The following is a 13,492-nucleotide window of genomic DNA, read 5'->3' as shown; positions in this document are numbered from 1 at the left end:
GGCCTGGAATCCCCCTTCTGCAGCAGCATGAAAGGGTCAAGGCAAGCGCTGGCCCTCTGGATCCGGGGCCCTTCGTGAGCAGGGCCTCCTTCAACGGAGGAAGGGAGCTTTCCCAAAGGCCACCCACAGAAGCCCTCAGTCAGCCCTTGGCCTCCAACCGCAGCCAGAAGCTGTAGACGGTTGGCTTCTTTGTTTTTGTAGGGAGCTCTGGAGACCCCCTGCTGCTCTGCGCCCCTGGAAGGAGGCAGGCCAAAGGGTGGGGGTCCCGAAGGAGAAGGATCCCCTCTCCCCCCCCCTCCATTCCCACCTCAGCCTGGTTGGAGGGGAAGCCCTGCCCCAAGCCTTCCGTTCATCAAGAAGGCTGTGACAAGGGAAGGAAAGAAATGTGGCCCAAGGAAGCCGAGGATCCCGGCCTCAGTGCTCTGGGCTCCTAAGGGGAGGAGAGGCTGGCGGGAGTCTCTCTCCCTTCCTAAGGGAAGGTCCGAGGTTGAAAGGGAAGGTATGTTTGCTTATAGGGGGGAATCTTACCCAGTTCATTATAGGGGGCAGAAGGCCCTTCTTTCGGGTGGGAATCGCTTCTATGTCTAAGGCCGGCAGAAGAGGGAAAGAGCAGAAACAGTTGAGTGAAAGCAAAATGTACTTGGGAAGGCCCTGCATGCGCTGCTTTCCACATCCCAGTGCCTCCCTAGTGGAAAGTCCAACAAGCATTGCGGTCACAAACAGAAACCGAAAGGAGGATGCACCAACAGCCACCAGGGACAGGTTGCCGTCTTCTTCCAGGCATTTAAGAAACGGACAAACGTCTCCAAGTTTCCAATACTTGAAGCGGATTGTTTGAATGTATTGTCTATTTTTCTTCTTTGTGGTGTAAGGTCTGACTGTGTCATTGCACAAACACCAGGCACGAAGGTGGTGCTGCCAAGGGACTTGGCCAAGGAAAGCACCTTTCAAACTGCTCATAATGGGGATGAAATCCCAGGGCAGCAACACCCCTCGGTCTCCACAGCTTTGGAGTGGGAGACGCTTTCTGCCCTCAGGAGCAACGATGGAGACAGCTGGTTTGAAAGAAGCTGCCTAATGTTGCATACAAATGATTTGCACAATTAAAAACAATCATAAACCTTCTACACTCATAAATGGCCTTCCCTGACCCCCCCCCCCCGTGGCTCCCCCCACTTCTTGAAAGGCATGAGCTGCTTCTTCACACTGTACCCCCCCGGTGGGTGTCTCTTGCCAACCCTGCCCTGCCCCATGAGGGCCCGGGTGTTCCTCCTGCCACCTGCACCCATGCCAAGGGCCCAGGGCCCAAGGCAGCTCCAGAGCACCCGGGGGCCTCCCTGGGGAGCCTTCGGCGACTGCTGCCAGCAGCTGCAAGCACAGGGGTGGGGCAGGCGGGGAGCTTCTGCTTCCTAGATTTGGCCAGTATTGCATTCCACTTAATTCCTACATATGTTCCGACACAGTATACACTCGTCTGCTAACAGCTGTGCATACAGAGCACATGTGTTCTTGTGGTTTACAGTGGCTGGTATAAAAAAGTGCTGGCAGTTAAAGGGAATTTGTTGTGCTTGAAAAACGTCCCACCCAAATTTTCTTTATTTGGGCATCCTATTGTGGTGTCTAACAGGCTTTCCCTTGGCCCACACGCCATAGACTCTCCAAAGGCCAATTGTGAGGAATAAATATTCCCAATGCCCTCAAGTACGCCAGCAACGTCAGCTCTGGTGCATAAGGACAGAAGAGGGGAGGGGACAAGAAGGCCTTTCCATCCGCTGTAGGATTCCGTTGCTGTGGGAGCAGCAAGGTCCTCTTTGCCACCCCAGAGGCTCCTTCTAGCCTTTGCTCCCACGGACTCTCCTTGCTCTCCTGGCCGAGGGCCTGCTTGCTCCGGGCCCCCCAGCCGCTGGATCGCAATGGAAAGGTTTGCCTCTCGCAGAAAACCTTTCTGAAGCAAGGGCCCCTCTCGGCCCCCGGGCAGAATCCCTGCTTCTTGAAAACGGCAACAGCCCACCTGTGCGCATCCAAAGGTGGTTCCCCCCCCCACTTGACACCCAGAATATTATGTGGAGTTCAGGAAGAAAAAGAATCCACCCTTGGAAATTAACCGTGTCAGGCTGTCTTCATATATCAAGCTAATCTGAAAGGGCTTTAATTTTAATAAAGGATAAAAAAAGGTTTCTTTGCTAGATTAAACTTGCAATTGTCATTCATATATTGTTTATAAGGTGCTCATCTCCTTAGTATTTTTTATTTTGTATACTAGTTAGCAGCAAAGACTTGTCTGCATGTATCAGAAGGAATGAAGAGCAAAATGTCCTTAGCTGTCAGTTTTAATAAGGGAAGTCAACTTGCCTCCATTCAGGTTAAATATTGCCCTGTCACATTTCAATGGAGTCAACAGAATTTTTAAAGAAAACTCAAAAGCACAGTGTGTGCAAAAAAGAAAAAATATCTTCCTTGTCACTGAATGTCAAAGCCCCGTTTTATTTGTGAGGGAGGGGAGGGGGGAGGTAGGACAGAAATTTCTTTTGTAAAATGAGAAAAATTACCGCTCATAATTGGTGCTGACATGAAAAGGGGCTCTTTTTGTGAGAAAGACAAAGAAAATCTCTAATTTAATAATCACCTGCAAAGTGTTATTGTGATGGGAACAAAACATACACCGAGTCATCTCTTTTAATCAACCAGCTCCTTCTTAACCAATCCAGGCGTTTTCTGAGGCTTCTGCAGCACACGAGGAACCTTGGCGTGAATGTGACCGGCCAGGCAGGGAAGGGACCCTTGGGGGAGCCTGGCACTCCGTCAGGCAGCCCTGGGGCCTTCCTTCCTCCGCAGGGGAACAGGAGCCAGGCTTCTTCACACCAGACCCCAAAAAATCCCCAAACCCCCAACCATCCACATTTCATATCTCAATGTTAAAATGGTACTTATTACATCTTCAGAAAGAACCACTGTAAGGCAATAATAATTATTTATGCCATATTAATAAGTAAAAGAGGGACGGCAGCAAAGCCAGTCAGTTACACCTGGAAGACCCCAGGTCCTTCCTGCCCAGAAGCAGATGCAACCGGCAATCCAGCCTCAGCGGGTAAAAGGTGCCCCTTGCTTGGGCTCCTTCCGGGAAAGATCCCCGCCTCTGAATGTGCTTCTCAGGGGCATCCAAAAGTGGTTTCCCCCCCTGGAAGAAGGGCCGGTTGCTTTTAGAGAGGACAGCCTGACCCATTCCCAGGGGTGCCCAAGCATCACAGTGCTAGTGCTAACCTCACCCAGGGGTCCCAATGAGGCCCCTGGCTGCTAATGGTTGCAGACCACTCCCCTCCCCTCCTCTTCTCTGGTGAACCAGTAATCCCTGCCCTGGGGGTGCCAGTGGGCCCACCAGACACTTCAGGCAGCCTGAGCCCCAAGGCTCTTCTTCCTACAAGAGAGCGATGCTCTTGATAGGAGGGGGCCCCAGCATTTGAGCTGCTTGGAGCGCTGGGACCAGAGTGATGCTTCAGGGACAATTGCCCTGGGATGAGCGGGTGGGAGGACCTGGCCTAGCCATGTTGCCGTGGTCGGCAGGCAAAAGCAAGATGAAGCCCAGACGAAAACTGCTGGGTCTGTTGAATAAAAGGGCCGGCCTCAGGAGCAATTCCTGACCCCAATCCTGCCCTGGGGGTGCCTGAACAACCCAGCTAGAGCCTTAGGTGAGTTGGGTGGCCCATAAATCTAATAAATAAATCAATAAACTGTTCATCTGAGCAGAATGGGAACCCCTTCTGAGGACAAACTGATTGGTCGTGCAAATTCAGTAATTATTTTAAGGGATCCGAGCAGCACAAAACCTGAGTCCTTTTGCATTAAAAAAGACTCAAACCTGAAAGCGGTCTTGAGCACTTAGATGGGCTAAAAATAACAGGATCATAGAGTAACAAATCCTTGACATAGAAGAAAGAAACAAAATGCACAGGCTAGAATCAGGAATCCTTGGCAATCCTATCACTATTTGTAAACAAGAAGTTCTTAGAACTGCCTCCTCTCTCATGATTGAGTCAGCAGCATGGACGACTGTAATTTTAGGCACCTTCGCAGAAGTGGCATTTCCAGATGCTGAAACGCAACAGTTTCATTATTCTGCACTGGTCAGATCTTTATGGGATACATTTCTGGTTCTGGGCATCATGTTTTGGGATACATTGAGATAAATTGGAAGCGATGCACAGAGGAGCAAGGAGAGCATCCACAGAACTCTGTAGGGAGAAAGCAAAAGATGTGCTTTGCTTTGAAAAAAAAAGATATCTGAGTGGGATGATAGCACTTTTTAACCATATAAAAGGATGCTACGCAGAGGAAGGTTGACGTATCTTCTCTAGTGTTTCAAGTGCCGGACACAGAATAATTTTCTTAAGTTGCAGCACAACAGATTCCACTTAAAATGTCAGGAAAACATTTTATGGTAGAGCAATTCAGCAATGCAACCAATTACTGAAGCAGGTGTGAGGCCCTTCACTGGGTATCTCCAGGCACAGTCCAGACAGTTCTCTGTAAGGAGGCTTTCATCTGGGCAGCTTTAAATGGTCCACTTCAGCTGTAGGAATCTCTGGACCTCTGGACCTACCCTCAAAATTCCTCACCTGCTAACTAGCCAAAGGAGGAGAAACGGAGGCGTGTTCGAAGGGAGACTTCCGGGTCCCCTAGTTGGTGTACCAGATTGTTCAATGCCCAATCTTACCCAGTACGCACTTTCTCAAGATTTCATCTCACCAGGCACTTCTTGCTTTACATTTCCACTTTCTTCTGACATCGCCCTATGCAGATAATTTAGCTCTGGTAATTTAATCCCTATAAGCCACTATGCATTAATCTTTAGAAGGCCCCTGTTGCATCTGTTAACCCAAAGGGCATAACATCACGACACCATGATACTTTGTGACATACAAAAGTAGTTTTTAATTTGTGCTCATTATCAAAGCCATTTTGCCACAGCTGTTCTTAGTGCAAAGTGCTCACAAATCAAAGAAAGTGCAGGGCATCACTGGGGTGCAAATAGATTTAAAACTGGCATCGCTTAACGCTGCCAATTCACGTATAGCAAGCATTTACTCTCTTGGCAAAACTGTGAAAATTGGTCTCTTATTACCCTTTAACAGACGTCAACTGAAGTCAGCCTCTGCCAACTTCCATTCTGACTGGCCTGTGGAATTCAGCCCTGATCTGCTCTCCCTGGGAAGGAAGGAAAAGGCAGGCTGGTGCCCAAACCCCCCAAACGGGCCCGGGGGGGGGGGCTTCCGTGGGCTCCCTCTCCTACACGCAGCGTGCTTTCTGGTCCTGGCTCTTTCCAGGGTCTGAGCAGCACAGCCTTCTTATTCATACTGCAGACGGTCTTCAGAGCCCCCTTCCTCTTAAGGCCCCTCTCCCACCACCTTCGGAAGAAAACAAAGCATGGTTCAATCAGGACGCTTCACCGCTGGCTCAGTTCATGGGCACCCACTAAGCAAATCCCTCGGCTCAGTGGCGGCCATTCAAAAACTGCGCAATATCTAAGGCTCTTCCCATCTCTTAGTTGTTGAAGGAAGAATGAGGCAGTACTCCAAAGTCATTTAGGCATCAGGAGGCTCTTTGAGGTGAGTTTTGATCCATGACCTCGGAAGCTCCGAGGACAGCCCCAGGTAGAAGAGCTGGCGAGTTTTGAACTCCCCTTGTAGTTCCCAGCGCTGCTTTCTCACAAAGGCCTTACAATGGCCATGCGTGAATAGGTTCAAAAGGGGGCTCACATCAGGAGTGCGGTCACCTGTGGAGTCTGTGTTGCACACAAAAATTGGCAGCTTTTTCTTGGGGATCCACTTTCTCCGTCGCCTTCAACAGTTTTGAAACCAATCTCTTTATTCTTTCCCAATATCTTTCCAACCAGCTAAAGCTTCTGATGAGAACTCTAATTGGGTAATTTGAGGTCGGCTTCTGTCTATCGTGACCCTGGGGTCAAGGCAGGTCTGCCATCTGGTATTTGAAATATGTTGGGTGCCCTTCCAAAGTACGGTGCTCTCTATAATAAATTTCCATGATTAGCAGAATCTATTTCTCACATTTCTAATAATGCCAGGAAAGGAGTTTTATTTGGCGGTAAAACTGGGCTATTTCATTCTTAAGCTATAAAGCATATTTCTTTATTTGAAAGTGAAAGTGTGTCCTTACAGTGAATCTGTTCAATTCAGAGCAGAACAATTATTTTAGCCAATATTAAATAAGAGCCAAAGATATCCAGCACTTGTTTCACAATAGTTCATGAAGCTCCTGGAAATCCCACAAACTGAATGTGAGTGGAATCACATTCTTCCCCTCCTCTTCTTTGGCATCGGCCTTGAAACCTTACTGCCTCCGATACCGATACGCATAGGACCTATTTCTGAATGAAGAGATGCTCCTGTTTGCTTACCTAACTGGAATCCTTCGACATTTGGCTCCACCGGATGAGTCAGCTTCCAGTACTTGGGGAGGGAAATAAAACCGTCTCTGTATTTGCTTTTTTCATGCTATCCATACTTTTAAAGACCCCCAGCCCTGCCTCTTTTCTTCACCATAGTTCAAACATTGCAAGTTGGAATTTTCTCCTATGGTACCTGCTTTTGTCCTTTCTGCCTCTTTTCCAGCTCTCTTATTCTTTCTGAAATATGATGATCAACTTTATTGAAATATTCTATACATTGTCATGGATTTGTGAAAAGGCAGTATGATCCAACAGTTTAATTTTTGATTACTTTAATGAAGCACAATATAAATTTATTTCACTATTGCTACCAATTAGATGGACTTTTTTTATTCAAATGTCTCACCTGAAAAAAACTATTTCCTTTCCTGATCCAGCACAGGAAGCTGAAGCCCAGCCAGAGTACACATTCTTTCCACCTTTTCCTCAAACAGCTTCAGTCTTTCTTCCTCTTTAGCAACGTCTGTCAATTTTTGTTGTGGTAACTCTAAAACCTTTGTCATCATTAGGAGCCTTCCCTGCTTAATCCTGACACCAGAAGAATCAAACTGTTTTATTCCCAACGAAGAGCACGAGAAGGTCCCCACTGCCAAACCTGCAGCTTATTCAAAAGCCAGCTTACTCTTCACTTTCACACATACAGAAACATGGCCAGCTTTTAACAGTAATCAGTTCAAGCACCGCTTTCCCTCTTATCTCTCAACACCCACATTTGCTCAGGGCATTTCCTGACAGATGTTTTGCAAGTCAAAGTACCAGCACACTCTTCCTCCTCCTCCTCCTCCTCGCATTTGCTCGGTCTTTCCCAAAGAGCTTAGTGAGATGTGAGTTGGGATGGCAATTGCATATTAAGGGAGGGAGAGACTAAAGAGGAAGGAATCCTTGTAAACATCATTAAGTGAATCACAAAGTCATTAAGTGAATCTGGCTTCCCCAATTTGCTTATTGGAAGCCAGCTGGGAAGGTACCAAATCATGACCGTGTGACTGCAAGCCACCACAATCATTGTAAGTGTGAGGCCAGGTGCCTCAACTGTGGCCATAGGGATGGTGTGACAGTGGCAACTTTGAGGATGGGTTTGAAATACGTTTTCCTGAGGAGGCGGCTGTAACTTTGAACCATCATTAAATAAATGCTTGGGAGTTGAGAACTACACATAGTAGACAATTTCTGCCTTTCAGGTTCACCCTTCAACAGTAACGGAACAAGCAGGATAGAAATAAAACAGCACTTGAAAAATGCATTCAGGTGCCGTAATGAATATCAGAACCAAGCAAGCCAGGAGGGCATTCCAAGAGCGTTGGGCACCTTTGGACTTTGGTATTGGAGAAACCTCCTGAGAACAAACAGCTGGATCACTGAGCAAATCTAATGCAGAGTTCTCCCTGGAGACACAGATGACCAGCTCAAAGGGTCCTACTTTGGCTACATCATGCCAAGACCCAACTCTCTGGGAAAGACTCCCAATGCTTGGAAAGACGGAAGAGAAGATGAAGGTGGAAGGGCTCCGATATAGCGCTGATGAGTTCACCCTTGAGAGTCTTGAAAGAAGGGGTTGGGGATAGATTGTCATTCAGAAAGCCTATTTATGTCATCACCAGGAGTCAAAAATGTCTTCAAGGCACATAATCAATCAATCAATCAATCAATCAATCAGTGCTTATAGAAAGCCTGTGGCTTTTCAGCATGGAAGCTTTTTTGGGAGCAGCATTTCTCTGAGAGACTAAACTTCTTTCCTTCCCCAGAAACTCTGGCTTCCGCCTGCCCCGAATGTCATCTTGGGCAAGGACTGGCTGATTTACCTTGAGAAATCTTCATGAGAGGACGGCTTTGAAGGGTCTCCAAGAGGATGGAGGCAATATCTGGAAAAATACTAATATAAATACTAATATGTTTTTTTCAAAAGGCACCTGGACTTTCTTGGGGGGGGGGGAATGTTTTGCTTCTCATCCACGTTCAAAAGAAACTTCTTGGATGAGAAGCGAAAGGTTTTCAAAGGAAGAACCAAGAAAGTCCAGTTGCCTTTTGCAAAGCACCTTTGGGGCCCCCATGGCCAGGATGAAGCAGCATCTCCGTAGACACATAATGTAAGACGTACAGTTGCACCTGCAAGAAACAGGGCTATAATCACTAAAGATCTGTAGGTTGCAGGTAGTTGAGGAAAATAAATGTGCCCAAGAGGAGTAAGAAAAACTCCGGAAGTCAGCTGAGAAGACCATGTAAACAACTCCTTTGAAATTAAAGGAATTGCAAAGCTTGAAGATTAAGAGCCAAAGTATTAAGTGGACTTTTCAAGCACAAGGAAGTTATGAGTCACTCACTCACTGAATGCATTGCACACTTTCCTTCAATCTTCCCTCACAGAAACGCTCTGTAGTACGATGGGCTGAGGCTGACCAGCCAAAAGCAACCAAGGGGGCTTCTGTGGCCAAGGCAGATTGCAGCCTACCCATATTGGCTCCCAAAAGCTTTTCTTGTCCAATCCTTTGGCTTAACTCCATCAGACATCAACCATCTCCATGGACCTGCCTCACACGCTCTGTCCCTGCTTCTGAGTTGGATGCTGAAATTCTACTTCCTGAGTCAACAGCAAAAGAACTTATAATCCCTCTTCTGGTTAGTCAGCAACTGGCAGCCCCTGGCCAACCTTTGAGCTTAGTCATGTTTTGTGGGAAACCCCCAGGAGATCAATATCACAACTTTGGTATCTGGAAAAGCATCTCTGGAGGCAGCCCTGGTTGACGCCTTTGGTACCAAGGCCACCAAGAAGACTCGCATCGTCTCCACAAAGTCAGCAGAAGCCACTGGAGGTGAACTTCCAGCCATTGTTCCACCGCTGAAGGTAGGTTGAGAGAAAAGCCATCCTTCCCCACGGCAGCCTCTCTTCTCCCCAGAGGACGTGGGCCGCTTGGCTTCCTCTGTGCTGCAATGGGGAGCCATGCCTGTCGGGGGAGGGGGTCTTTCAGTCAGTAAGGAGCACAAGCCAGGTGACCCCCCGTCAGAAGGGTCTTCCTCTTCTCCCATGGGGCCTTTTCCAATCAGATCCTGGGAAAGACTCAGGCTCCTCCTGCCCAAAAGGACGCGCCCAGTTCTGCAGTCACAGCTTTACCTGGCAGGGAACATTCAGCCCTCTAAAAGCCAGAGCTGGCGCAGTGGTTAGAGTGCAGTCCTGCAGGCCACTTCTGCCGGTCACCGGCTGCCGGCAGTTTGGCAGATCGAATCTCACCAGGCTTAAGGTTGGCTCAACCTTCCAGCCTTTGGAAGTGGGCAAAATGGGGGCCCAGATCGTTGGGGGCAAAGCAGGCTGACTCTGTCAACCGCTTAGAGAGGACCGCATAGCGCTGTGAAGTGGAATGTAAGTCTTATTGCTATTGCTAAGGCTCTTATTCTTGCTTTCTTTTCATCCACATAGTCTTTTCCTAAGGTTATTGTGCTTTGAGTATTCCTCTCTCCATGAGTGTTTTTCAGGAGAGGAAAGAAGAAATAAGGTAAACTTGGGTCAACTTGGGTCCCTTTCAATTTCTCCTTTCTTCATCAATAGTAAGAAAACCTTGTAGCTATTTTAAATTCCAAGGATGCGTTGGGCCTAAAATGGAGGGGAAATTACATTAAAAAGAAAACCACGACCGCACTGGAACGCCGGCTCTCCCTGTAAGACCAGGGATTGGGATGTGGCTAAAGTTAATTGCATTTCCAGATGACAAACCTCTCACCTCTGAACTGAGTGGCTCTTTATAAAAGCCATCAGTAATAAACTGTAAATCTCAGCCAGGATTGCAAATAAAGGTCATCCCCTTCCTTTCCCAGCCCTTGCGAGGTTCCTGTCTGAAGCCTCTGGCAGCTCACGGAAGAGGGAAAAGGCTCTTCCCTTGGCCCAAGAGGGACCCTAACGCCAGGCAGAGAGGCAGAATCCCCTGAGCAGAGGGGCCTCCCAAGCAGCCCTCTCCCCCATTACCTGCCCCTCTGTTTCTCCTCAGGCTAATCGGGGGGGGGGGGGGGGCAAATCCATCCCTCAAAACAGAGCTTCAAACCAAGCCCCCCCCCCCCCCCCGCCACAGCAACTCTACAAGGGCAGGAAGCCTCTGCCAGGGGAGTTCAAAGAAAGCATCCCCAGGGCCTGCTTTCCTTCCAGGGTTCCCTTTGCACGGGGCCTTTAAAGAGAAGGCCCGTGGCCTGTCTTCTCCCTGGGAATCCTGGACGGAAGGCCGGAGCAGAAACGGCAGGATCTTTTTCGTGCAGAGCTGTGTTCGAAAACCGGGGTATGTGAGAAAGAAAGCACCCGGAGTCTCCCGATGAGCGTTGTGGATTTTGTTCCATTTTCAACTGCCTTCAGACACGAGTTCACCTCAAAATAAGCATCAGGAATTGAAAACGACATCCAGACACACAGATCTTTTGAGATCCTCACAAACATGGACTGTTTCTCATTCCCGAAAGACCAAATAATTCCCATATAGCAAAATCAAAGGTCAGGGCAAAATAAGTCTGAAAAGATCAGGGTGGGGGGTGGAGAACCTGCCGTGTGAGATAATCACGGATTCCCCCCCCGGCCTCCTTTGGCACTGCAAGGATGGACGGAGCCCTTAACTGTCTGCACAGAGAGGCAGCCGGCCCAACTCAGCTAACTCCACGTCCTGTTTCTAAGTTACAGTAGTTCAAAATAACTGGGCAATCATAGAATGCGCTTTCTCCCCCCCCCCTTTCCCTTTTTTTCCTTCTAGGAAGACCTCGGAAAAGGATTCCTCTTCTCCCGTCTTTCTCTCACCCTCAGGGAAAGAGACTTCAATGGACACTAAAGGCCTCAGAAACACATCGACTATGAATTGATTACAAAATGCAGTTCAAAATAAGGGATAAAAACATTCAGAGTGAAGGAACAAAAGCAAAAAAAACCCCACCCCAAGTTAAAGACTTCCCTGTCCTTTATTACTGCGCTGCATTCCATCAAAACGGGTGCAGCCGTTTCTTCATTTGAGCACCTATTTGGGGGTTTATCGCTCATCCATGAAACTCTGCTCAGGTATGAAATTTATCCTTGCAGTTTTCACCCGAGCAACATATTTAATTCCTAAATTTGAAGAATCTGCTGTGGATTTCTATAGATTTACCACAGGCTGCTTTGGGAAACTGGATCCCAGATCACATGCGGGATGAACTGTACCAATTACATAAAGACCCCCGAAGGTGAAAAGGCGAGACGGAGGCAGCCGAAGCTAGAAAGAAAGAGGGAAGTTCTCCATTGCAAAAGGAACTGGAGAGCCGTTTCTTCCATTCTGGCATCAGAACAACAAAGGTTACCAAAAAGGCCTTGAACGATGACTAATCCGCAGTACAGATGCAAACGGACAAAAACAGATCAGGGAAAACTCCTGGGAGATGAAGAGTTAACTCTCCCCACTTTACTTTTTCACTTAACCTCTTGATATCAGCTACTGGTGTAACAGAATATGGAACTATGGCCTGTCACTTGGCCCTTGACGATTGAATGCCCCCATAAACCTTGTGAACAAAGACCGAACCAGATGTCGCCACTTCTAGGGAGCCAGAGATGATGCCCACCAGACCCCTGTCTGAGAGAGAGAGAGAGAGACTCGGGCGTACCCCTCCCTGGAGGTGGGGGCAGAACCAAAGCGAGGGGGCAGAAAAAACAGAGTTGGCCTCTGCTCTTGTTCTCCTATTTCAACCTTCTGCAACCACTCGGTTTCGGCAGCGGTTGACCCTGGGCTGATGTAAGAGAGGCCTGAAATGGGCACCCAACCCAAGCTGGCTCCTGCTTCAACTGTTCCCTTGGGCTGCTTTTTAAGAAGTGACTAGTCCCCATGGCGGAGAGATGCATTTGAAAATGCCTTGCTCACGCAACCTTCTACAGAGAGGACAACCCAGAAGACCTCCGTGGGCTGGCACTGGGCCAGGAGACCGGCAGAAGGCAACTCCAGGCAACTGCAGGTGTGTGAGGAAAGGTAAGTGACAGGAAAAGCCCACTTTGGAGAAACCATCGGGCCCTCTTGGGACAGGGAGGGGGAAGAGTTGGTTTCCAAAACGGGTGCCCTCCCCGCCAATTTCCCCCACGGTTTCCTGTTCACAGAAACAAGAGGCTGCTAGGCAGGAAGGAAAGAGGCCCCCCATCCAGTGCTCCCCATCTTTCTGGATGCAGAAAAGAACCGGAGTCAAAAGCCAGAAGGCAGCCCCTCCTTCCCAGGAGCACCACAAATACCAAACAGGAGACTCTCAGGCCAAAGAATGCAAGGGGGGACAAAGAGCAGCCATCATAATCTTAGAAGAGGGAAGGTTGGGCCTTTACCTGGAGAGGAACAGCAACAAACAGAGGCATCAGGAAGGCTGGCAGGGATGGATTCGCTAGAGGAGCCCCCATTAGGATGAGGTGACGGAAGGAGGTGCTGAGGTCCTTGTGAGAGCCACGCGTGCCCATCGTTCACACCACCACAGCTTCATGGGGCCTTCGAACAGTCAAGCAAAGGATGTGAACCGTCCACAAGTTCTTCCTCCTGGATGGAGAGTCTGAAAACTAAGCCAAGGTCCTCCCTGGATTTGTGATGCAGACAGGAGCAAAAGCTTCCTCGTGCCCACCATCATCCCAGGCCCCTCCACTTGTTTTCCAGGACTTGATACATCCCGAAGGAAGGGAGACGGGTCTAGGCCCAGGATGCCTCCAAGGTGTATTTATCCCCAAGCTGCAAGGATTTCTAGCTGGTATCAGAAGAGTCCACTAAATAACAAGCAAAGAACCTCCTTGGGAAGGCTTGGATTCCTTCTTCCTCTTTGTTGCTCCCAAAACAGCCACCACGGTGTCAGACGGAACAGCACATCAGCAAAGGGGCAGGGAAGCAATTGTGGTGCCCAGAGCAAACCACACCCAGGACTTATTCCAGGAGGACAATTTCTACTCCTTTCCTTCCACTGTACTGATGCTGTACTTCTCTAGCTGCATAATCAGTTTGCTTCTGGAATTGCCCCCTTCTCCCGGTGAGTTTTGAAGATACAATAGCAGAGTTGGAAGGGACCCTGGAG

At 48.6% G+C, this 13,492-nt stretch overlaps 1 long non-coding RNA gene across 1 annotated transcript in view; it reads right to left on the bottom strand.

The window, feature by feature from the left end:
• Positions 1-12,846, bottom strand: part of LOC148042848 (uncharacterized) — a 92,602-nt gene extending 79,756 nt beyond the window's left edge. The window contains exon 1 of the long non-coding RNA XR_015698476.1: positions 12,765-12,846. This is a non-coding gene — a long non-coding RNA (uncharacterized LOC148042848). The remainder of the gene's footprint in view (positions 1-12,764) is intronic.
• Positions 12,847-13,492: the final 646 nt, after the last annotated feature.

The sequence above is a fragment of the Thamnophis sirtalis genome, unplaced genomic scaffold, assembly GCF_051295495.1.
Source record: "Thamnophis sirtalis isolate CommonGarterSnake01/CBP01778 unplaced genomic scaffold, rThaSir2_p1.2 scaffold_14, whole genome shotgun sequence".
NCBI lineage: Eukaryota > Metazoa > Chordata > Lepidosauria > Squamata > Natricidae > Thamnophis > Thamnophis sirtalis.
This window is presented reverse-complemented; position numbering and strand designations above follow the sequence as displayed.